We start from the raw sequence: 24,347 nt of genomic DNA, 5'->3' as shown, positions 1-24,347 counted from the left end.
AGAACTGAAGAATCTGTTTGGTGATGTAGACAGTATCACCACTGAAAGCCCATGATCTGCCAGATACCCCACAGTGATAACTGGGAGCCTGCGTTTTCCCTCCCGCCTCCCACCTTCACATAGTGCCATATGGTAACTGTTGCAATCACTGACCTTTAGGGCCTATGAGTGTGTCTTCAAGCTACCTCTTTTATTTATTAAATCATTCTTGTTTTCAGCTGCAGGACTTAGTTGCACATCAGAGTTAATAGGATCACTTACTACTGTGGATCTCTTCCTAGAAGAGCTGACTGTCTTGTCCTTTGAAATCTGCTAAAAAATAATTACAGGCAGGCTGCAGTTTTCTCCCCAAAGGAAGCAAGTCCTCCCCCAAGGTACCTGCTGTGCCAGGCTGGTGGGGTCAGAGCTGCCTGCAGGCAGCAGAGGCTGCTGCCCGTGGCTGGGATGCTGCTGGACACGGTTGGGTGGCTGGGCCCATACAGAAGTGTCTCAGCACACGGAGACTGGTCTTTTTTTTGCTTCCAGAACTGTTGTGAGGCTTTTTGCAGACAGTGGTGAGTGCAGCTCAGAGCTGTAACTGCAGGATGCTGGTGGCTGAGGGAGAGGTGAGGGCTGTGGGCAGGATTACTCACGCGCTGCCTGTCCACCAGGGACGGGGGCAATATTAATATCACACTAACGGCAAAGCTGTGAGCACTCCATGAGGCGTGAGGTGATTCAGCTAAACATAAAAAAACAGGTTTATGTAGAATGTGTCAGCCTTGAGAAGTGGGGGGAAACATGTCACAGCAGTCTAAAGCCACGTGTCCTGTGGCACCCTACCAGGAAAGTCAAAAGCAGCACGCGAGGTGGGCGGCTGGGGGCTGACGCGGGGGAGGTCTGTTTGTACGGTGCTGTCCCAGGGCAGGAGAAGAGCTTGAGCTGTACTTAGTCTCCTTCTGGATATTGGATGAAAGAAAAGCCAGTGTGTGCTGAGCAAGGAGGGTTGTTTAGAAAGGGAGTGGAAGAGAGGGAGAAATTTGTTTGCCTCAATACTGAGGGGAAGACAAATGTCTGTAAAGAGGAGGAATAAAAGTCCGTTTGCTCTAATACAGCTAACAGACACTAGACATTTTCCAGCTACCTTTTACCCCCAAGTATCTGAGTTTTTCCTTTATCAGTTCATTTAAATGTCAGTAAAACATAAAAGCAAAGCTTTAATTTCTTCTGGCCGCATGGTATCAAGAGCTTTCCTTGCAGCTTTCTCGGTCTTCTCTGAAACTGGTAGAGATGCCGTCCTTTATATCCTGGATTTGAGCTATTAAGATCAACCTGAACTGACATGAGAGAGTGTATCAGCAATGAAAAAGTCCTGAATCCCTGGGTTTAAGGTTGTCAAATCTCTGAAACTCCTTCAGGGATCTAAATAGCATAGTATCACTCATACATACTCTATGTATATTAGAGTGTTCCTCCTAAATTTCATGCTGGGTTTCTACTTTTTTCCAGTCGCATACCTATACTATATATAATGCTCTTTTATTCTTTTGCATTAAATACACAGAACAGGTAGAGCAGTATGAACAAAAGTAATTGTCATTTTACTGCATCATATACAAAAACCAGCTGATACCTTCTAAGATGCAGAACAAAGAGAAAGGAAAAGGAGAAAGAGCGTTTTTGAAACTCCTATTTCTCCAATGATCTGTCAACATATTTTTTTTCTTAAGGGAAATTTGATATCAGAGCCTGTCATGTCCACTACACTTTTACCAGTGAAAAGGGCTTTACTGATCCTTTGATTTGAAATTAAGTAGATATATAAGGTTTTAGTTATAAAATAACAAGGTTTTTCGATGGTAAAGAAATCTTGTTTTCTCTGTTCCTGCTCTCTGACAGTTGGTTGGCAGAGAAAGGAGGAATAATAAGTTTTAATTATATCTCCCCAAACAAGCAGATTTGAAAGCAATGCAGGGATTACATGAGAATAAAATCCCTTCAAGCATTAACTGTCGCTGGTAAAAGGATGTTAGATATAATCCTATAAGGTTAGATGTCCAGACATTCTGGTTTAACCAGGACAGTCTAATTTTTAATTTAACGTACTGTCATCCTGATTATTTTCTTCGGGAGGCTCATATGTCATGTTTGCCTTTGTGCCATACTCAAGAGTGGCACAATCATGAAAATAACACTTTAAATCATCATGCAGCTTTTCTCCTCCAATTTCATCAACCAGCATCACATGTCAAAATGCATTGAACATCACAAGCCAGGAGAATAGGAATTGTATTATCTTCTGCATTAAAAAGGAATAGATAAGCAAGAGAACAAAGGAAAAGTAATAAAGAGGAGTGGGGAAAATAACTCCAGATCTATACACGCCTTTTTTTCTTTATGAGGAAAGATGCCCGTGACAATACACAATACACTTGTCACTTGCTTGTTACATAGAGCTTGAACTAAACTACTTCCAAAAAGCTTCAGGTGCCGTACCCTTCAGACACTTCTTAGCTGGCAAGAAACTAGTAAGCAAATGCCAGTGGAATAGTTAAGAATACGGAAAGAATTTTTTTTTTAAATTCCACCCATGAGCTTTCAAACTCCCTCAGACAACAGATGGGTGATCCAAATTGGTTCTAATAAAGCAAGGATAGGTATTTTTTCTAAGGCTAGAAGAAGTTTGGTCAGACTTAACAGAATGTTTATTGTGTTCTTGCATTTTTTGGTTTTAGGCTGAAAGCAGAAAACTCTGCTGAAATACAGCATAGTTTCCAGCTGAAACCAGAACAGCATTGTGAATCACATGAGAGAAGCGGATCCTTTGTGATTTCTAGGCAGAACAGGTTCAGAAAAGCATCTGAACTCCTTCAGGATTTCATGATCATCCAAGCCTGAGGCTTTGCTTTTCTCATTCCTCCACCCTCTCTCTGAGACTCATTGTGAGGGTCGCTGAGTGCTCCCTTTGTCCAGCTTCACTGTCAGGTAAGAACATTCATTACCTCTGAGAAGGTGCCAGTGTTTTGTAGGATGAGATCTTAAAAATACCATGGCCCAGAGGTAAGGCACGAGGTTTTAATAAGCATCTGACTAAACCAACCGGTTGTTTTCTTTTCAAGACAGATTTTCTTGTATAAATCATTTAAGTCTTGTTAATGTATTGCTCTTAGAACCACATGTTCATCACCACTTCACTTAAGTCAGGACTTGTGTCTGTGATTCATTTGGAATTTCCCAGGTGCTCAGAGGCTCTGTGCACAGAGCCAGCATCTCAGCCAGCCTCAAGGATTTCTTGAAGGTCTAACTACTACACAGCTTACTCTTCCCTTAGGGTAGACAACAGTAAGTTTAATAGATGTCTCGTTGGATGAATAGGACATGTCGTGCTCAGGCTTGGGCCAGACACTGTGCACAGGTCTGTCAGTTGTTACTTCCTGGCTGCTTTGCAAATATGCAAGCACAGGGTAATGTGCTGTACAGCAAAGCATGTTAGTCATGCCGAGGGAGGGTCCTCTGGGAGCTCTCTCAGTGAAGGAAAATACTGCCGCAAGAATTAAAGATGAGGTGTGAACAAAGCATTACCACTCCAAGGAACTAAAAAAGCTCTTTCTTAAGTAAAGAACATTCCTGGCCTACTGCTAAGGAGTCAGCAGTCAGTGGCACTTGGAGCCTGTTGATCCTCAAGCATTCATCCACCTTGGATCCAAAGGTAGAGCGAGCAGTGCGAAGGCCGTGTCAGTAAAGCAGTGGAGATCTGTTCTCTTCACACGCTCATGAAATTCCAACTGGTTCTAACTGGAGTTCTGACTGCTTTCATGCTATGGTAGATTTACAGCGAGCTGGTCAGTAAGAAATGGAAGGAGCGCTCTACGTCTTGGCACAGCCCCCTGGAAGCAGTTAAGCACTGTAGCAGAGAGGGTGAAGCCAGTTACTTGTAGCAGAAAGATAACATAGGAGCCCTTGGGTAGATGTAGAAGGGTGGGATAGGATGAAGGGTGGCCAGTCCTCTTCCATTGCGTTGTGTTCTTGCAAATGCAATGGTAAAATATCCAGGCTGGAGCCACAGCATCTCTACTGCCCACCTCCAAATGGGATATAAAGTGGAGAAAAAGTTCTAGGATCCATTAATCTCTGTTTCTCTCCTTCTTACCAATTCTGGCAGACTCTTGATAGTTAGATTTTGCTGTCAATTTTTATCATTTTTATTTTACATCAAAGAATGAAAGAAAGAAGCTTTCTGTTCTGTCTCAGCAGATGAGCTCATGGGTAAATGAGTAAAATCAGACCACTGAAATCTCAGTGCTCTGAAGTTTGATGGTTGCCAAAATGACAGGGGACAATCTTCCAGTTGGGCAGGACACCCCCTACCACCCACCACTAATTCTGTCATTCAAGATTATGACTCAGGATGCTTTGGACAAGATTGTGATTTCAGATACACCTATTTAAATCTGGCATCAATCTTTCCTTCTGCTTCTATATTAATTAATGTCTTGTAGGCTGTATTTCTGAAGCTAGATAGTAGGCTGCTTTGGATCCGATTTATTTCACTGGATCAGGCAATTTAGTTCTCTTTGAAGTTTCCATTGTGATTTATATTTGGACGTGCCTTTATATAACTCAGAATTAAAAATTACTATTTCTGCCTTTTTGTTATTATTATGTCTCTGCGATTAAATGCTTGTCTTTAATAGTGGGTTGTGACCCAGGAAGTCCTTTCCAGTCCTGCATTCCTCTCCTGAAGGCAGCAGGATTCTGGGCCATGCAGTGTGGTGTGGATGCAGAGCTTAGAATGTGGTGGCATGGAGAAGGGAAACAGATTTTTGAAGACAGCTTCCACTGAGGCTCGCTGCCAGCTGCTCAGGGTGTTCAGTGCAGTAAGAGCAGCGCTACCAGCCCTGCTGCTGGTGACCCAGCTATTGCACCGTCGGCCGTAGTTTGGCTTCAAAAGAAATGCCACCTTTGCATTCCCCAACTCCATGTCAACACTGAGGCAGAGTCCTGGGGCAATGAGGATAGTTTTATGAACCTTTAGCTATGAAAGGCACTATGTAGAAAACCAAACGCATATCTCCCAGCCTCAGGCTGGACTCAGGCATGATAGTTTGTATAACCACCAACAGCTGTTCCTTTGCTGGCTGGGGCTCAATCTTCATGGAAGCATTGGAGGGAGAAAGATTAAGTAATGTTGCAGGCACAGCTGCATCTATTTTTCCCCCCTGTGGCATCACCGCTTTGCCACTTGTTAAATGAATAGCCTCTGCTGATTCCTTTCCCCTTCTGTGCAGTACAAAAGCAGGATGGACTTGGACTGTGCTCTCCACCCCACAGCAAAACAAACAGTCTAACTTCTTAACAGCCAACAAATTAAGCAAGGCAGTTAAATAAGGCCACAAATTATTCGTTTTATCAACTCACTGAACTTTGGTTTGCTAGAGCATTCAAAGTTTTACACCTGCAAAGAAAAGGCAGGCTTCCCTACCTCAGCTCAGCATCTCTATCTCAAAGCACTCCACTAGGACATTTTAAATATCACATCAGACGTGGGAGCATGTCTCCAGCATGTTGAGGAGAGCTTGGCTATAACCAGGGCAAGATACCACTCAGACAGGACTCTGAGTACACTTGGGAATTTACCTGAACAGCCACATTCCCAGTTTCTTCTTCTCGCATACCCTCCTCCTTGCCGTCGCTGTTAGCCTAGCACTGCGCCCAAGGGCACGGCATGCACTGGCAGGAGCACATTGCTCTGGAGAAGCAGAGCTAAGCTTCACTGTCCCCTCTGTGTTGGTTGGGAGGTGCAAGGTCGTTACTTGAGGAGAAATCATCAGCATTAATTAGGAGAAGCCCACAGTACATTTTGTTATGTACACGGAGAACTTGGTACAACCTTTCTCATGACAAACCTTTGGCTAGAGGAATGAAAATGTTCTGGCAATAGCTAAAAGGAGCAGCGCACCTTGGGTAGGAAGATTTCTGGCTACTCAGTCAAGGAGAAGCTCACTTTGAGTTGCTGCCTAGTGTAAGTCTCGCTTTCTCACACCCTTTCTCTCATCCCAAGGAATCCTTTGAGATTCCTGTCCTGATACTCACTCTAGTTCATCCTTCAGCAACCAAACAGCTCAGGGAAACTTTGACACGACTGAAATCAGTAGTTCTCTTGCCTTTCCTGAACCAGCATTTTACCCCTATGTGTTTGCAGGCCTTCAAAAATGTTTGTTTTATGGATAAGAGTAGCCACTTCTTTCTCTCCCCATATAGGATGTTGTATCTTTTGCTATCAGGTGGCCACATATGCTTATACGGTACTTCTTTTTTTGCCAGTTTTTTTTACCCAGGGGTAAACTCTTTGACTGTAGAAGCTGTTGCCATTACTGATCTACACCAGAGAAGGGTAAATCAGATCCATAGGTCATGAGTAATGTAGCATAAGTACTTTCTGTTCTGTTTACCAAGAGAAGGTAGTGCTGTTTAGGTGCTAAATAATGAATATCATAAAAAAAATGCACTACTTCAGCGGGTGAGGTGTCCCCAGGAAGAGAATTCCACCAGAGGCACAGAGGATTGAAAAGCACAGCACTTGGAGCGTAGCAATATTTGGGATGATTAACTGGTACTGTGGAAGGTCGTGGCAGAAGCATAAAGAACATGCTGTGGAAAACAGTGATTCTCTTCCATAAATAAAATAGCATTGTGATCTTAAAGAAGCAGGACTTGGAAACAAGCAGACAATGTAAATAAGTAAGTAGCAGGGGGAATGTGAGAATATCAATCAAGAAATTAAGCCGACAGCATAAATAAGCAGGCAGCCATAGCCTGGGGGGTGGATAGAAGAACACGAACTCAAGCAAAGATGTCAGAGGAATAGTCAAGAGAAAAGAGAATCTGTGCTATGAAGACAAATGGTGTGGTGGAAAGAGTCTGAAAAAGAACTTCACCTCAAATACTAAATTCATGATAAGCAGGGCTGGCCAACAAACAAATTAATATAAGTGAAGTATAGGTCACAGTCGAAGGGACAGTATAGGATAAAACTACATTAGACTCAAAAAGTGATTTTGTATTTAAGTCACTGGTTTTATATCTCAGAATATTTTTTTTTAAATACCACACACTATATAGGCTGTAAATGTGCCTAGGGAGGAATGCATTATGCATATAAAACTGTCAGTTATTCTTTACATTTCTAAAATCCTTCACTTTGAAAACCCATAAATGAACTGTAGGAGGGCATTTTTGAGGCAGGCGGCTGTGATTTTTGTTTTTACTTTTAAGCTGTATCATTAGCAAATACTTTTATTTTGCAACTAATAGTTCTTGTGGGATGTATTTGAATATTAAAAAAGAGAGAGAAGGTCAAAAGATGTGTGTGGTAAACTTGGTTTTGTCATTTGACATATTTTCTTCCATAAACCATCAAACTTTCTAACTCATTCTGTTTGGCCCAGTGAGCCCATCTCAATTCTATTTCATTAACAAAAGCCGTAGAAAATATCACCAGTGACAAATTAGGAGGTGTCTGAAGAGGTGTTCTCTGTTCGTGAGAAAGCGTATGTGTGAGAGGACAGTTTGGTGCAAGAGTTAGATATGCAAAGAGAAAGAAAGGAAACCCTTTCTGTTCTTAACAAAGAAGTTGTTTCTTTGAGATTAACGAAAAAATTTGCTGAGAATAACAAAAGAGGATAAAGCAGGCTAGACTGACAGAGTACCCCTATGGCCATTGAAAGCAGTGAACACGATTGAGAATTTAATCAAAACCTTTTATATCCATGGGTGTAGTCTCATTCATTGGCACCCCCTTGTAGAAACAAGTGCCTCCATCTTTCTTCAGAACTAATTTTGGAATTTTTTTCCCCTTCAGATCCACGTACCATTAGCTGCTATGCTCAGAGACTCTAAAGAAGGGGAGAATTATGTTATTTCTTTAGATTTTCCTCTTCCAAATCATTATTTTCCTGCATTTACTTTTGGGAAAACCTTGATTAGGTCTAGCTTGAGCCTAAGAAATTTCATGACCTTTCAGGGCTGGGCCCCAGGGTTCTCTTGTTCAGAATACAAAGCTTGCTAATAGGTTGTGAGGGCATTCGTTATATCTTTAGTTCTTGGAGGAGTTGTGTGTGTTGGAGGGTGGATGCTTTTAATCAGTGCTCTGGAGGCTCACTGCTCCAAGGCCAGCAATCTGCTTGCTCTGTTTACTATACTGGGTTTCAGTGTTGGTTTTTTTCCTGAAGAAAACAAAGTGAAATGATCACATTATGGGGCAATGTATTTGAGTTTTTTAAATCAACTCCGATATACTGGGTAAGGATCATGTTGTCTCCTTTTTTTCCCCTGTCTTTACCTCGTGAACTTATTTGGCATGGTTAGAAAATCTTCTATTCTTCTACTTCGAATTTAGTTTCCTCCTCCAGAGAGCACAGATCTCAGTACTTTGTGGAGTTTGCCTGCTAGCCTGCACAATACAACTTTATGTTGTCAGCTGCTTCATGCAAACTGCATCCCCAAATACAGACACAAAACAAGGCAGGAGATAGAATATGACATAAATTACAGAAAACACTCGCTCAGAGATAACGTTTGGAAGGAATACGATGAGCAATCAATCACAAAGCTCAGGGGTAAGCTCTCTGGGACACAGCCTTTTCTGTCTTCAGAGCTGTATTCACGTAACAGCAAAGCCCTTGTCCACAGTGGGATTTCTAGGCATTACTACAATACAAATAATAATAATTAAAAATAAGGTGTTTAATTCATTGCGATTCCAAACAATTCTCTGCAGAGTTCTCTAAGAATTCTGCAGAAGATAAACAACTTAAAAGGAAAGGCTCTGTATACTTGATTCTGCTTGCTCACAGCTCTGATAAAAGCGATTACCGAGTTAGACTGGCTTATCAAAGAGGAGTATCAGGTGTATCAAAAAGTAATTGGTAAAGAAAAGCCAGCACTACTTATTAATTAGCACCTATCACTGCTGCACAGATGACTTTGCAGAAGAGGTGGCCTTAAGTCCTGGCCAAGTCCTGTCATTCATCATTTATAGTTTTTAGATGCTATTTTTTTGCTTTACCTGAGTGAAGTTTTCAAGGTCCAGTGGGGTTTTTTTCATTACCAATCCCAGCTTTTTCCTTTTCGTTTTTCCACCATGTTAGGAGTGAACATGGCTTTCCACTCCACTGAAGTGTTTGAACCAAGGAATTTGAACAATCTCTCCGGGCACCAGGAGAGCAGGGAGCGGGTTGTCCTGTTTGCTTGCTGGAGCAGCTGCAGGCAGCCAGTTTATGGGTCTGGTCAGTGAAGGATAAAGTATTTGGGGGTCCTTGTTTTCTTTAGTCCAGTGCTTTGTATAAAGTCATGAGATTTCTGAAGACATTAATGAGTATCTTTACAATTTTATTGAGCAAAGGGATCCTCCTATGGATCTAGTCAAATAAACAATTATTTTTTTAAAATCTTGAGCACTTTGTTAAGACCCCTTCTCATTGTAGTCCTGTCACTGTAAGATATAAGCTTTTTTTAATAAAAAAAATTTCAATGTTGCCAGCAAGCAAAGATTGACTGGTTTTGATGTACATTTCAATTTACAGTGCTTTTGGAGGCCATGAGGGAAATATATAGTCCAAACCGCTTAGCTGAAAGTCGCTGTTATGTCAATACAAAATCATTATAATAAAAAACTCCTGTCAGCTCTGAACTTAAAAAGTCTTGAAATAATTTGATATGTATTTTATACAAATCCATAGCTTACCTCAGTTGGAAATGGTATTGTGGTTAGCTCCATTATCATTATCGCAAACTTATGATCATAATCATGGCACCCCTGCAGAAAGAGTTCTGAAAGGCTCCGCAGCCCCTCACTGCTGACAGGCAGTTTCTATGGAAGGCTTTACATCAGGGTAATGGATCTAGTTAACATATGGTTGAACTAGCTAGGACTGGGATGGAGCAGTCACTGTATGCCAGGACATGCCACCACGACCTGAACGCATTGACTCTTCTGACAAAGCAGCAGACTCTTAGTGCACGTTGGAAGGGAACTCTGGAAATCACCTGGTCAAATCCCCTCCTAAAGTTCGGCCAGCTAAATCAGGCTGCTTAGGGCCCTGCCTAATCAAGATCTGGGTATCTCTTAGGATGGAGATTTCCCAGCCTCACCAGATCCCCATTCCAGTGTCGAACTGGTACATTTTTTTCCTCTAACATCTACTTGGAATTTCCCTTATTGCAACTTGTCCACTGCCTCTCATCCTACCATCTGTGCACCTCCAGTGGTCCAGCTCTGACTTCTCTGCACGCTGCCATTCAGCAGTTGAAGACAGCGATGAGATCCTCTCACCTTTCTCTTTTTAAGTCCGCCATACCCAGTTTCCTCAGCATCTCCTCATCATCATGTACTCCAGGCCCTTGACCAATGTGGTGGCTCTCTATTTCTTGTTCTTCCACACCCCAGGGACCGTAATTTGGGGTGGAAATTGATGACTCCACAGAACTTAATACCTGGAAAAGGAAATAGGGATTGGTACAGCTCCTCACAGAGAAACTCACCTTTGGATCAGGGATGCTGTCAGGACCTAAGGGCCGCCTTCTGGGGATGGAGAGCTCATGCCTGTTACTCTTGGAGGTTTCTGGCAGGGTGCTTAACCTTCCAAAAGAGAGTTCAGTAAAGTTTGGGAGATGATGTATGGCAGGGTAGCAAGCAGTTTTCAAGCTCACTAGATCAGGTGATGTGAGAGGAGGGTGATGATGAGCTGACAGTTAAAGAATATAACAGGAGAGTTCTACTGTTTTACTTTCCAGATGTGTTTTACTTTCCAGTAAGGATAGGCTGAAGCAGAAAACTAAGAGAACAAAAATCCCCTGTATTGCTGAGCTCCTAGTAAAGCAGAAAACAGGTCCTTTTAGTAATGAACTCGAAAAGATTAAGAAATTTTGAAGGCAGCATCTATCTGTCTCTAGATTCAGCTCCACATGTGACAAATACTTTTGCTATGAGAGCGAGCATCTGACCTTTTCCTTCCCATCTCTCCTGCAGCTGCAGTGCTTAGACTGCTCATTAGCAGTACCTAGGTATTAACCTCGAAATAATCCAAGAGAAAAGCCTAGAGAAAGCTGCAGCCTCCGTTCCTAAATACTCCATTGCAGGCTAAATGAATGGAACATGTACTGTGTTCCTCCACCCAGGAGAGTTCCCATGCAGGTGACCCATGTTTTGGAAACTACCAGTATAATCCCTTTGAAAGCACTGATGTGAATATACTAGAAATGTTTTGGTTGACCCAGTAAAATCTGTAAGGTGTGTGGATCCATAGCTTTACATGGGGTATACAAGAAAATAAAGCCCATCTTCCCACCTCTTTTCTTCTTTGCCGTGCACAGACATATGCTTAAAACATAGGAAGTACAAAGCAAGGGTTTGAAGGGAAAGGTGCTGGCAGGAGCCTGCTGACATCTCTGATGCTCTCTGACATCCTCAGATGCTGGTTTCTTGCTGTGGCTATTGCAAGCACAGCTGCTGCTTGTTCAATTGCTGTCAACACCCCTGTGCTGCTGGTGGAGGGCCTGTAGGGAACACAGAGCTTTGCTGTTCTCATACTTGTTTTGAGAAACTTACTGAGAGTTGTGCTTAAATATAATTTGGAGCCAGGACTGGTTCCCAGAATATACCTGCATTTTGAATGACAATGGCTTGCAGCTCTCTCAAATGGAGAAGAGCTAGATGGTAACAGTGACTGTTTACAGAGCCCCACAGGTAATTACTTGTAATGTTGGAAGCACTAACATACCTAAGAGATTGTTAAAATGTAGCTAGCCAGAGTACAGACTCATGGTCCTATCCATTGTTTGTCACCAGCTTTTGCAGAGAAGTTGCTTTGTTTTCTTCCCTTCCTTTAAGTTAAGTTTGGTTTGGGGAAACAATCAAATGTACCTCCAGAATACTTTTACCTGATACTGCTAAGATCATTCCCCTACTGTTTCTAATATTCAGTAATTATATTTTAATTCATACCTCCATATTTAATTGGCAAGTTAGGAAATCTATAGTAACAAACCTGGAACCCAGCTGCCTTCTCTGGAGGCTGTGTCAAGGTATGCCAGCACATCACTGAAGTGAGCCAGTAGCTGGCGTCCCACTGCACAGCCTCCAGCCATACTGATATGACTTGCAAAAGCCTCTGGATGCTAGTTTCTCTTCATTTTACAAGGCTCTTCAATAAATGATCAGGTTCTGTACTCTCCAGTAATTTGATATTCATCTTAAGGCAGTGATATTTGTCATGAGCTACCAGTTTTGCTTTTTGCAGAAATAAAGGCCAGAGACCAAAGAGCTGCACGGCCATTTCGTCTCCTTCCTGATAAAGAAATGTTTTCTTCCATAGATTTTCTACATCCTGCAGCCACCCTCCATGATAATTTTGCCAGCTCACGTAAGGTAAGGAGGGTTAGTTAGTCCAGGTTACTCAGATGCATGACTTCTAAGAAACAGCTTGGCTGCTGAAGAATAATGTCTGTCTGGTTCAATAGGTGAATAGTAGCACATCTCTGCTACTAAAGATGCACTCTTTCAAACAATACAGAAAACAACTTTTTGAGCACATACTGTCATTAGATAGATCTGACTACACTTTTGAAAGAGGTGGTCTCAATAAATTCCCATTTAGGTAACCTCCTGTGAAGTATGATTCAGGAAAAGAAATACCCCAAAACATACATGAGGCTTTTTGTGTCATCATGTTTCCAGTGTGTTCCTCACCTGTTTGTATTTACTGTTTTTCTTCAGACTTGTGTAGGAAGTGGAACGGAAACAGTAGTAGCTTATCTGATCAAGTATGACTAAGCAGTATTCATTCATTTGCCAACCTATAAAATTAAAAAAAAAAAAAGAAAAAAGAAAAAGAAAATTAATGACTAACAATGCATTAAATAAGCTGAGGTTATTTTGAATTGCCAAAATCCCACAGGTAAATTGATTTTATACTTTCTGCACTTTTTTTCTGTACTATTTCCTCTCCCTCTTTAAATTCCCTTGTGCCTTCAAATCTTCAAATGGAAAAGATGTTTTCTAGTTCCTGTCAGATGAACTCGGATAGTGCTAACATGTGCCACAGCACAACTGCATCACATGCTGGATGCATGTAAAGCAGTCCCTCCAAACAGATTCTTGGGAAGGTTGTTCTTTATTACTCAGGGGTACATAAGGATGGTCAGAAGAATAAAAAACACGTGTTAAATTTCTGAAGCTAACCTGAAGGAGAGACAGGGTGGTCTTGTGTCTGTAAGAATTTACCTTTCTAGTAATTCTGTTAAACCACCCAAGCAAGGGATGCCCAACTCCAAGGCTCAGGAAAATGCTTCAGAACTGCCATGCTATCAGTGCATTCCAGCCATACCTAATCCTTCTCATCATTTCTCACATGAATAGTCTCACTGACTTCAGTTGGACTTCTCCCAGTCCTCAGTTCAGGAATGGAATCAAAGTGTGACTGTCAAAGCACAGCCTCTTGCACCTTCATTTGCCACTCAGCACTTCTTCCTGTACAGCTGTTTTAAACAGGTACGTCGTCCTCCTCCCTGCTCCCCCTCTCCCCACGTGAAGTGTAGCCCAGAGTAAGAAGGGAAAAAGAAAGAATCTCTTGGTATATTCGCAGTGGTTTGGAATAAAAGGGTGCTGTAGAACTGCATGATGGAAATCATTATCACTTATCTCTTACTGCCAAATGTTCTCAGCTGTCGATCTAGTTGAGCCTCTCAGATGAACGTATCATTATGACTTGCTGTCCATTTGAGATCCAACCAGTCTGTCCGTCTACCTTCTCTCTGTACTTTTTTTCCCTATGAAAGTAAAGCAAAATCAACCCTCTGCAGCATATCTCTGTCAATAAATTGTCTGCATTTTGCATTAACAAAAACAATCTTTTGACAGTTAGGGAAGATGATTATTACTTAGTGCCTCTTTACTCACTGCTCTGCTCCTCCAAACTCAGCTGCATGCGTTAATTTAAAAGAAGAAAAATAACAATAATAAAAAGAAAGAAGACCTTGTGTCATAAGAAGCTCAGTTTGAGGAGTTTAACTTCCTACAGGGAGTTATGCAGCAAAAACCTCTCTAGATGCTTGCCTACACCGTTAAACTTGGCACATTTTTGCAGATGCCTGGTTTTACACTATGCGGTCAAGTCATCCAGGTGCTAGAAGCATGACACTGTAGTTGGTGGAAGAGACATTAGCACTTGCAGATAACAGACCAGACTCTTCAAGGTTCTCTCTTGTAGGACCCAACGATGCAATTTTCAGAGATTTTTTTTTTTTTTTTTTTTAAGATTTAAGAACAATAGCTGATCTTGCTTCCTTCTGCATGGGTATTAGAACGGGGGTGTCAGCATTCTCTTTGGGAAAGTGGCCCTTCAGCTGTATTACCTCTGTGGTGTTCAGACCTCTATTGTTTCTCCTTTATTTTATTGAAGACTTGACAAGATCCTTCATACTCAGGTATTTATACACGTCACCCTAGCTGTCCCCGGGCACCAGTACCTACTGATACATTTCCACTAAGTACGCAGTTGCACTTCCCACTTAAATGCATCTACTCAAGGCAAATAGGCAGGTACAGACCCATTTCCCCCTGTAAAAGCTCATCAGCAGAATCAAGAATAAGCCTGAAGGGGTTCTCATTAAAAACAAATGGTGGGTGCTGTAAGGGCGCAACTAGTGATTAAAGCAGAGCTCAGAATGCTAAAAAAAAATTCTAAGTTATTACGACGAGAGCTTTTTTCTCTCCCGTGAATGGTAAGGAAAGGACATATCTCGGCTCTGACATCAGAGAGCTCCTTGATCATTCCATCATGCATCAGAAAGCTCCTTGATCAGGCCGGTGATTGGTACATCAGCGTTCAATTGTCATTTCTGTGAATGTTTTCTTGTTAATTTTCATTTTACCGTACAGAAGAATCAGATAGAAAACACTTACTGCAAAGGTCCTCTGAGGTTAGGTATTAGTGTAAAGGAGTGTTAAAGCTCTTGGTCATTTTGCTATGGACAAAGCTAAAGGTCTTTTTCTGAGACCTTCATCACTCGCCTTTCTGGCAGCCTTGCCAGCTTCTCCCTTCCCCCAGCTGTCTGTGCTGGCAACTGCTCAGCACAACAAGAGGTGGAATTTGGCCTTGTACCTACCCCTGTAAGGCTGTAATGTGTTGTTGTTGTTGTTGTCCTTTTGTACCTGATGTGTTCGGGAAAAACACTGATATCTTGGCAAATATCTGGACATCTTTGCTGTTAAGAGAGCAGTGATTAATGTGCTTTTTTTGTTTTCTCTGATTAAATTAAAACATGTATTCTAACATGTCTTGGAGACATTTATAATTGTCCTTCTGTAGCCCAGCTTATCAGGACACAGTAGCAGGTGTTGTCAGCTCAGCCAGCCAGGATTTTTAATCCTGTATGCCAGCCTCTCTGCTGAAGGCCAAGGCCCAGATGCCGCAACCCTTTGCTCATGCTAAGCAGGATCTCCAGGAGCAGTCCTGCTGCCCGGGATGGAGGCTGCGTGACTCTGAGGACCACGACAAAGCCCTCCTGCAGCCAGTGTGCTAAGCAACAGTGCTGCATGTGGTGCCTTCAGAGGTTTCTCCACATTAGCCCACCTGGCTGCACTGGAGACCAGGGAAGGTGGCTTTTTAGATTTCTCAAGATCTGTGAGTATTTGAAACAAACTTTACTGGCTTTATCTTAAATAGAGCTTTTTGCTAGTTTATCTCAAGGTGTGTTTCAGTGGAGAGTAGCAGCAGCTTTGATGTAAGAAAACAGTTTCTGTGAAGAGCCCTCCCTTCCTTGCCTGTTGATGTAACCATGAGGAAAGCATCTCCTTCTATCATACTGCTGCCCCTCCTGTCACAGGGTACTTGAATTGAAGAGGATTGAGCAGATTATGACTGTCGAGGTGGCTGCCTTCCCAGTCTGCCCTAACCCCTGCCCCTGTGCTCGTGTCTCATCTTATGGAGGCTACTCAATTCTCAAGGCAACAAGTTTGTCTGTCTGGTGGTCACTCTTTACCCAGAGCTGGGATCGGCTTTGTGATAATTAATCTCCTTCCCTTTTTCTGGTGAATTTTAGGGAAGTGGTGCAATCTTCTCTATTTTCAGCCCCTTTTGAAGGGGCTGACCTATAGGCTAATACTATAGAAAAACCTATCCCTCCAAAAAGCAGTTCACAGACTTGGAGTCTATCCTTCGTGTTCTAGAACAAAGTTGAAATACATTTTATTTGTACTTTTGCCATCTTTGTGTAAGGCATAAAGAATAAACCAATTGATAACATTTGCAGAATTGCAGGAGTTATAATCAAAGGCTCATCTTTTTTCTGCTTCTACCATTTTGTTGTTATTTTCCTTTAAGGAAGTTAAGGTCCATGGAGATATTAGCACGTACTGGTTGAAAGTCTGAACAAATGAGTATCAAAAAGTTTAAAAGGCAAGACAGTGTTTGCCACGATGTATTCGGCAGCTGGAAAGATGAATGCATGCTTGTGATATTGTTCTGTTGTGACAACTCCTTGGCAAATTTTTCCTTGCATAGGGAAAAGAATTAGCAGTCTCTAAATATACCTAATGTTGGGGCATTTTTGCACTTGTCCATTTGTGTCACTTAAGTTTCCTTTGCCCATCAGCCCTGGTGTCACACTAATTCATCAGTTGTGTTTGGGGGATGTAAATCTATTTGCTGTTCTGAAATGCCCACAGACAGGGATCTGGTAGGAGCTCTGTTAGGGCATTCATCAAAAAGCATCACGTAAATGGTGTGTCTGATCACAGTAACGGCCACTCAGGGTTATCATTGATTTAGAAGCAGATGTGCAACAGACAACTGAGACTTTTATCAAAGGTTTTCTGGGCAGTGAGTTACCATGGCAGTTGCACTAAGATAAAACACCGTAGGATCTTTGAGAAGGACTCTGTTACAATTTTGTAATTCTATAGGTCATATTGTCCAAGAATTCAAAGCACCCCATTAAGTTTCACTACACTATTGTAAGGTGGGTAAATATGATTAGATCCATTATTAGACTGGCAAAATGAGGCACAGAAGTGATCCGATTCCCCCACTGTGGCATATATAGCACTGGTGTCGAGTTGGTGTTCCTCTTCTGCCACGTAAGCCTGCCACAGCCCAGAAAGGCAACTGCAGGATGTCTGATGGCTCTTTTGTGCAGTTTTGCAGGCTCAGTTGCAGTTGTGTTTTCCCAGTGGTGTCTATTCCGGGTCTCTCAGAGATTCACCCCTGTAGTGAATATTTTACATATTTTACTTGATGTATCTAAAAGTAGAGTTCATTAAGCAGTCCGTAAAAAAAGCCCTACCACACAGTTCATGCCTTCATTAGCGTCTGTACACTGTCAGCGCTTTTATCAGCCCCCTCACACACTTGAAGTGTTATCCCATTGAAATCAGCAGTCTGTGCCTTTCCTCCCACACAGTGCATTTGTGGCTGAGACCGTACCTTCCCCCTACCCACGTGCCCTCGACGCTTGCAGCCCTGATGTTGTACTCTCGGTGTCCCTACCACAGCTCCTTTTGATTGCGGCTGCCCTCCTGGGAGCCTCCACACAGACAAGCACAGGCCAGAACTTCCTCCTGAGCTGACTTTTTATTAAAAATCACTCCCATCGGCTGATTGTTATTATTATTCTTTTTAATTCTGCTATTGTCTCCCTTAGGCCAGTCAAACTGAGAAGAGACGAACTTTAATCTGTGATTGCTTTTACACTTGCTTGTGTTTCACATGTGCTGGGAGGTGGGAGGCTCCTGCATGCACTCTCCCAGTGTGCTGCTTCATTAACTTTCTGAGATTCTTTTTGCAGTTGATTTTCTACTTTTAAAGGTGATCTGTACTCTAAAGGAGAAAACATCTCTTTCTTAATCCTGTCTTCCTTGCTCGTGTTGCTCTACCTTTGTCAACATGCGGGATTATCCAGGGCATTCCAGTGGTAAAGCATTTGGGATGGGCAAGGAAGCAGGACAGCCATGCCTAGCTTTAAATCCAGCCTTAAAGAGATTCAGCTTTCTCTGGGAAAGGGCCAGCTGCAGTATTTTACATTTGACCTTGTTCCAGCTCTAAGATCTTGTCTAATCTGTGGACGCAGGGAGTTCAGCGTGCTTGGGAAGGCCAGCAGTGGTCTTTCAAAGGGAGCCTCAGCAGTCCCTGTTCAGTGCCAGCCGACCAGCATGATGTCTGGACCTGCAGGGCAGCTACAGTTCTAGACTACAGCCCAGCGACTGGTGAAGTGTAAATGCAAACTGAACCTGCAGTTGTGCGTAACGGCAAGCCTTCTGTTCTCTTGAAGCATGAACACCTAAGCGCTGGTGATGGGAATACGTGTGTGTGTGTGCACTGTGGGCCCAGACCTCTGAGACTGCAGAGCCAGCTCTTTGCTTCATGTTCTTTCTCAGAAGAGCATGCAGAAGGGGCACAAACAATAGATCAAACAACATTTTAGCTTTTTAGTTTAAAAAAATCGGTGCTGTTACTCACTGCATCCTTCAGAACCTAGACTGTCCAAGTCCTTGTTGTTTGCTCAGTTACCAGCCCCATGGCAAGAAGATAGTGTTGTACACCCTTCTGCCATTCCATCCCTGCTGCCCTGTTTGTAGTGGCATCTGTCAGCCAGGGATGGTCTCTGGAAGTCAATGGTGTCTGGAAGCCATGGCATCTGGAAAACCAGCCCCTCCTTGGTTCCTTCTGCCGTGGCATCCGGATAACAGAGGTATCTTTTCTTGTCCAGTCTGGGCCCCTTTAGCTTGGTTTATCATACCCCCTTTCTTCACTATTTTGTGATCTCCTCAAGACTGACTTCTTAGTCATGTTTATAAAGCATGCTAAAACGTTCTTGCCTGAACCTTCCCAATCTTTCCTTTCTCAGCCCTTCTTTTTACAAAGGGCTCCTATGGGAGCCCTGCTCTTCCCTGTGCTTCATTTCATAATCCTCCACCCTGGTCTCAAATATTATATGATAGATCTTGCTGATTCACCAATTAAATTGAGCAGAATAATTTTATTATTTTAAAAATTCATTTCTAACATACCTTAAATCAGCCTTATTGATTCTTCTCTCACTTGGCCCCTTGTTAGGTGTTTTCTGAGAGGGGAAAAAAAAGCATTGCTTTTACTCTTTTTTTCTGACTTCTGGCTTTTGTGGCAGCACAATATTTGACTCTCTGCTCTTTGTCTTGCTCTGAAACAGTTTATCAAATCTCCTTCAACAATTACTGTCTGCTCCTCTATTATTCACTTTCACTAGCTTGATTCTTTCCTATCAATTTGTCGCCTTTTCCCTCTCCAGCCTGTATTCTGTCAGCATAAAAGTTTCCTGCCTTGAACCGCAATCCAGGGTAAATGTGGACTTTTAACCCTTCCCACGAGTGCCCAGCCCTCTATATCTTCATGCCAATGCAGCAATTATGTTTCTGTCTCCCTAGTTCAGCTTAAACTGTTCAAGATCTCCATCATGTGCTCACTCTTTCTTTCTCTTCACTTTTTAGTGTGGGATTTCTGAGTCACTAAAATGGTCTTCCATAGTTTTTGCTCGCCACCCCAATGACATTCTATGTTTCTTCATCATTTTGGTGGGAGCTTTAAGTTTTTATGGCTAAAGCAAAACCTACTGCAGTCCTACAGCTTCTCACTGGTTTCTGTGGGTTTCAAATTAATCCATGCCATAAAGCTCCCCACACCATGAATATCTCCTACATCTATGTAATTGGCTTCAAGTAAGATTGTGGCAGAATTTTTTTGCTCCTGAAAACAAAAGTTGTCCATTCATTATGACCACAGAAGCGGGTTCTGCTCCATGTTCTGCTGTGGCCTATAGCGTATTCTTGTCATCTTTACTTCTGAACCGCTCTGCATCCTCCCTGCCCCCCGTTCCACCACCCAGAGTGCCAGTATTGCTGGGTCCATGCACCTCACAACCTTCCCATTTCTATTTTAGAGTCTCTCAGAGAAATAGGTTTTCATAAGTAGGAAGTAAAACTGGTTTTATTATAATCGTCCCATGGGTTAGGACTCTGTAATGTAGTGGGGTCCAAGAGAGCTGGCTAATAATAACAGGACAAGGGGCAAGGGACACAAACTGCAGCACAAGAAGTTCCTTCTGAAGATGAGGAAGAACTTCCTTACCGTGAGGGTGGCAGATCCTGGGACAGGCTGCCCAGAGAGGCTGTGCAGTCTCCTTCTCTGGGGACATTCACACCCGCCTGGACGTGACTCTGTGCAGCCTGCCCCAGGTGACCCTGCTTTAGCAGGGGGGGACTAGGTGACCTCCAGAGGTCCCTCCCAACATCAACTGTTCTGTCATTCTGTGATTAATAAAGCAATTAATTTGGTCCATGTGGTAGAAAATTTGAAGACCTTTGGTAGGTCATGCTTAAAAGTACATGTCTTTGTATCAATGAAGTGTTAAAATTCAAACGGAAACGAGAAAAGTTTTCTGCTCTTTCCATAAAATGTGGGGGGGAAAGTGCTAGAATTTTGCTGGATTATTAAAGGAAATATGTCAGGGGTATTCTTATTCAATGATATTTAGTCTCAGAAAAAGATGTGAAATACTACAATTTTCCATTGAAAAACAATAGTTTTAAAGGTAGAAAATACTGTTTATGTATGAAAAGTATATAATTTTGTACAATCCCAAAGCCCATCACGGAACTGTTCTTGCAGTGGCGTGCCACCCGTGGCAGCAGTCTGTGCACAGCAGTGTAAAGCCCGTGAGCCAGTGGAAGGACGGACCCTACACTGCGCAGGTTAGTTAGTGTCTGACCGTGCTGCTCGTATGGAGGGAACTGGAAAGAGAGTAATTGTATCTGTGCTTCCTATCAATTAGGATCAAAGCTACTTAGTTGGCTGAGATATGCTTTCTCTGAATCCTCATTCTGGGTTTCTGTCATGCTTCTCTAATCTTCTACAAAGTTACATTTCCATAAAAAACATTTCCATTTTTCCTGCTTATTTTTGCTAAGTGGAAAGTCTCCTTAATGATGTTTTCTTGGATTCAAAAACTCCTCATCTAGGTCAGCATTTTCAGAATGCCAGTTTCCCAGTTGTTATATTGCTACGCCTCAAATCTTTAATTTTAAACAATAAAAGTCTTGGAACAGTTCTTGCTTTTCTTTAATTTCCTTTCTTCTGAGAGCTGAATTTTTCCTCTCATCGCAGTCTCCATCCCAGCTTCAACCCATTTATCAATTTATAAGTCTCGCTTCTTCCAGAATAGTTTTTCAGATACATATTTTTAGATGAGAGCTGTTCCATCTTTCCAAAATGATCACTTCAACCTCAGCCACTGGAGCTCAGACATACAATATTTAAATTATTATTTATAGTACAGGAACATGCGGAGACTTTCATTAAAGATAAGGCATTAGGCATGTGCCTTGATGAGTAAAAGCACAGTGAATGATAGTCCCTACTCTGAGCAGTTTGCACTCTTAAGCCTGGGTGGACTTTCTGGAAGAATTTAAGGAGAAATGTAACCCAGACACATATTAGCATCACCCAGGGTTGAAGGCAGTCTCCAGGTCTTGTCAGACTTACCCAGGCCTGGCTTCCCTATCAGCACCGCTCCACCTCAGTGTGATGCTGCTGTTATCTCAGCACCCAACAGGCAAAAGAGACAGCAGGATGGGATTAAACAGAGGAATAAGGGAACTGAGTGCCATGAGAGCATGATCACCCAAGGGAGATGCCAGGGGAGCACGGATGAGCACATCTGCCTCCACGGTGCGGTGCAGTGCAGTGCAGTAAGGCAATCCCCAGAGCTGCAGTCATGGTGGTGTAGCTCTAGGGCATGGCAATGAAATACCACGTTGAGATAAGAGATCACATATACAAACATGGCCAGACAACTCCTGATTCAGTTTTTCTACTCATTGCTACAGGTCACTTTTCTCTAGTGTGTCCCCCATTCCTTTGCTTCCTCAGCTGGTACCAACTCACGACCTGTTTGGCTTCTACAGAGACTGGTACGTTTCTGTACTGAAAGAAACCTTTCTACTTGGATTACCATTTATAGCTCCAATTTTTTTCACTAAGTGGTGTAAATTAGTTCTGTGTGACTTGATGGATTCCCTCCCTCCCCCTTGACAACAGTGATAAAAGATCTGACCCCTTTCTGGGTGTTTGTAAAACCAAACATACAAAATCTAATTTGTTTAGGGCCGAGCTTTTAATTGCTTTACCATCACAATGTGAAACTGAATGCTTTAGCAATCTTGGGGATTGATCGACTGATTTATAATAAGGGACTTGACCTGAGAGGGGTTATCGCCCTTAGATGTAGTAATATAAAGCTTGTTGGATGTTCGGGATGTTGGTGCTGATCTCTGTGGGGCAAGGATTTTGTGTACAGCTTCTGAACCCTGCTGTGGTTGCTGATGAAATGTCCCAGTGAAATGGTCTTCCAAGCTGCACTTCTTATCAGGACTGAACAGTAGCAGAGAAATAAAGCTTAACAGCACTGGCCAGAGTTTTCCTCTGCTCCCAGGTGTCCAAAAATCAGGCCATGTTCCCTGACCTAACAGGGAGGAACAAAACCTCCTGCAGGTTTGAGGGGGTTGGTTTGGGTTTTTGACTGCTCAGAATTAGGACTGCAAAGCAAAACCAATACTTAAGTGCAGAACATGCCTGGTCTTAAGCTACCTCATATTAATTTAGGGCTTTTCGCCCTAGACCATAGATCATAAAGCCTTCCCTAGCCTTTCAGAGGCAGCACTGGTTTAGCCTTCTGTTTGTCCTGATTAGTATCCAGTCAGACTATTTCTTTTTTCCCCAGAGAAATCCCCCGTGTTTTACTTATAAATAAAAAAGAAAAGGAAGAAACATTCTTGATGGTATTTTTGCGATTTGACTTTGCCATCAGAGTAGAACTGCACACATACAGCACTTGTCGTCCCTAAAACTTACATTTTGAAAGTTCTTTGAAGATGTAAATTACAGATCTTTCATATGAAAAGTTAATGAAGGACTCTAAACAAAATAAAATAGAAATGATGACATGAAAGAGCCTTCTTATGGCTTCAATAACAAGATAAACAGTTTAATATTCCACATACTGCATTAAAAATAACAGCTGGGCTCTATGGAGACGAATCCCTAACTCAACTACATTGGTTTTCACATTAGCCGAGGACAGTTAAGGAGACTGATGACTCTCCCTTAATTGTCACCTCCTTTTGGCCCCCAGAAACACTGAAGGCAGCCAACACCTGCTAAGTTTTAGCAGACACCACAAGTATTTTACAAATACAGTAGTAAAGTGCCATTACCCCCAACACTTCGGTAGCCTCTGAAGTGATAGACGTATATGGTATTGACAGCCTAGAATTTTAATGAGCTATAGCTGTTTCAGGCCGTATTGATTGTTCTTTTTTTCTCTTCCTCTGATTCAGACAAGAGGAAACAAGAACCAGTATTTCATTAAAAGGAGACTTTGTCCACTGATTCATATTTCATGAATACTTGTGAGTGAACATGTCCTGTAAAATAACCAATTAATTCAGCCGTGTTAAAACTAAGGCTGAAACCCAAAAACTACAACGCTACATTTACAGAAGCCTGGGAAAGCACAAGGTTCAACATTTCCTACTGTACAAAAAGTTCCCAAACAAGATTTTGAGCCACATCCCTTGGTTCACTTCTACACTTTCTACTTCTTGGCTTTCCTGACAGCTTCTCCTGTGTATATCGTTCTGTGTGACTACTGTACCGTGCCGTTCACAGCTCAGGATGTTTCAAGATACAATGCCCATTTTTCTGTGCGTGTTTCTTGGTGGTGGTGGATTTGACAGCATCGCAGATTCAAGTTAAAAGAGGCAAAAAGAGCAAAGGAAGGAGTAGCCTGCAATAATGATTTGCAAATTGTGTTAATTTCATAGTGGGATCCTGCTTTTTGATAGGATTTAATGCGTAATGAGCTCCTGAGACGTTATTTTTGCTTCAAAGCTTTGCTGAGTACTAGATCCTATTAAATTCTTGCAGTGAACACACCAAAAAATACTTTGAGCTAATTTTAATAATTTTTAATTGAAGGAATATTTTTATTCTGATTTGAATATTCAAGCTGTTTAAAAGTTAACACATTCTCAAAGTATTCATCAGTCATTTCCTTCCATAATATCCTCTTTTTAAAGAAGTTTGGCTTTTTTTTTTTTTCTGGGGGGGGGGGGAAGGCTTTTTTGTCCCAGAATTATAGTTCAGACCCAATGGAAACAAATTTAGATGAGTTTTGCTATTTATTTCTTTTAAACTGCATGCTGCAGTTTAATCTCCATTCTTTTTATTGCTGTTTTATAGTCTACCATAATTGTTTGTTTGTTTCCTTTTCTTTTCCCT

At 42.1% G+C, this 24,347-nt stretch overlaps 1 long non-coding RNA gene across 3 annotated transcripts in view; it reads left to right on the top strand.

The window, feature by feature from the left end:
* The window catches only part of LOC119157571, a 441,749-nt gene that overhangs the window by 412,963 nt on the left and 4,439 nt on the right, over nt 1-24,347 (top strand). The gene's annotated exons all lie outside the window — the stretch shown is intronic.

This window comes from Falco rusticolus, chromosome 14, assembly GCF_015220075.1.
Source record: "Falco rusticolus isolate bFalRus1 chromosome 14, bFalRus1.pri, whole genome shotgun sequence".
NCBI lineage: Eukaryota > Metazoa > Chordata > Aves > Falconiformes > Falconidae > Falco > Falco rusticolus.
This window is presented reverse-complemented; position numbering and strand designations above follow the sequence as displayed.